The following is a 2,096-nucleotide window of genomic DNA, read 5'->3' on the forward strand; positions in this document are numbered from 1 at the left end:
ACATTATACCTTGATGCTATTTTACCGCCCCCAGAAACCTCCTTTTACTCTATGTTCCAGACATTCTAGACGACCAATTCTCATAGCTTTTAGCCGTACCCTTATTCTACTCCTCCTATGTTCCCTCTGGCGATGTAGAGGTGAATCCATGCCCTGCAGTGCCTAGCTCCACTCCTATTCCCCAGGCGCTCTCTTTTGACGACTTCTGTAACCGTAATAGCCTTGGTTTCATGCATGTTAACATTAGAAACCTCCTCCCTTAGTTTGTTCTATTCACTGCTTTAGCACACTCTGCCAACCCGGATGTTCTAGCTGTGTCTGAATCCTGGCTTAGGAAGACCACCAAAAATTCAGAAATTTTAATTCCAAACTACAACATTTTCAGACAAGATAGAACTGCCAAAGGGGGCGGTGTTGCAATCTACTGCAAAGATAGCCTGCAGAGTTCTGTCCTACTATCCAGGTCTGTACCCAAACAATTTGAACTTCTACTTTTAAAAATCCACCTCTCTAAAAACAAGTCTCTCACCGTTGCCGCCTGCTATAGACCACCCTCTGCCCCCAGCTGTGCTCTGGACACCATATGTGAACTGATTGCCCCCCATCTATCTACAGAGTTCGTGCTGCTAGGCGACCTAAACTGGAACATGCTTAACACCCCAGCCATCCTACAATCTAAACTTGATGCCCTCAATCTCACACAAATTATCAATGAACCTACCAGGTACCTCCCCAAAGCCTTAAACACGGGCACCCTCATAGATATCATCCTAACCAACTTCCCCTCTAAATACACTTCTGCTGTCTTCAACCAAGATCTCAGCGATCACTGCCTCATTGCCTGCATCTGTAATGGGTCAGCGGTCAAACGACCTCCACTCATCACTGTAAAACGCTCCCTGAAACACTTCTGCGAGCAGGCCTTTCTAGTCGACCTGGCCGGGGTATCCTGGAAGGATATTGATCTCATCCCGTCAGTAGAGGATGCCTGGATATTTTTTTTTAAATGCCTTCCTATCCATCTTAAATAAACATGCCCCATTCAAGAAATTTAGAACCAGGAACAGATATAGCCCTTGGTTCTCCCCAGACCTGACTGCCCTTAACCAACACAAAAACATCCTATGGCGTTCTGCATTAGCATCGAACAGCCCCGTGATATGCAGCTGTTCAGGGAAGCTAGAAACCATTATACACAGGCAGTTAGAAAAGCCAAGGCTAGCTTTTTCAAGCAGAAATTTGCTTCCTGCAACACTAACTCAAAAAGTTCTGGGACACTGTAAAGTCCATGGAGAATAAGAACACCTCCTCCCAGCTGCCCACTGCACTGAAGATAGGAAACACTGTCACCACTGATAAATCCACCATAATTGAGAATTTCAATAAGCATTTTTCTACAGCTGGCCATGCTTTCCACCTGGCTACTCCTACCCCGGTCAACAGCACTGCACCCCCAACAGCAACTCGCCCAAGCCTTCCCCATTTCTCCTTCTCCCAAATCCATTCAGCTGATGTTCTGAAAGAGCTGCAAAATCTGGACCTTACAAATCAGCCGGGCTAGACAATCTGGACCCTTTCTAAAATTGCCGAAATCTGCCGAAATTGTTGCCACCCCTATTACTAGCCTGTTCAACCTCGCTTTCGTGTCGTCTGAGATTCCCAAAGATTGGAAAGCAGCTGCGGTCATCCCCCTCTTCAAAGGGGGGGACACTCTTGACCCAAACTGCTACGGACCTATATCTATCCTACCGTGCCTTTCTAAGGTCTTCGAAAGCCAAGTCAACAAACAGATTACCGACCATTTCGAATCTCACCATACCTTCTCTGCTATGCAATCTGGTTTCAGAGCTGGTCATGGGTGCACCTCAGCCACGCTCAAGGTCCTAAACGATATCTTAACCGCCATCGATAAGAAACATTACTGTGCAGCCGTATTCATTGATCTGGCCAGGGCTTTCGACTCTGTCAATCACCACATCCTCATCGGCAGACTCAACAGCCTTGGTTTCTCAAATGATTGCCTCGCCTGGTTCACCAACTACTTCTCTGATAGAGTTCAGTGTGTCAAATCGGAGGGTCTGCTGTCCGGACCTCTG

The sequence above is a fragment of the Oncorhynchus tshawytscha genome, linkage group LG01 (assembly GCF_018296145.1).
Source record: "Oncorhynchus tshawytscha isolate Ot180627B linkage group LG01, Otsh_v2.0, whole genome shotgun sequence".
Lineage (NCBI taxonomy): Eukaryota > Metazoa > Chordata > Actinopteri > Salmoniformes > Salmonidae > Oncorhynchus > Oncorhynchus tshawytscha.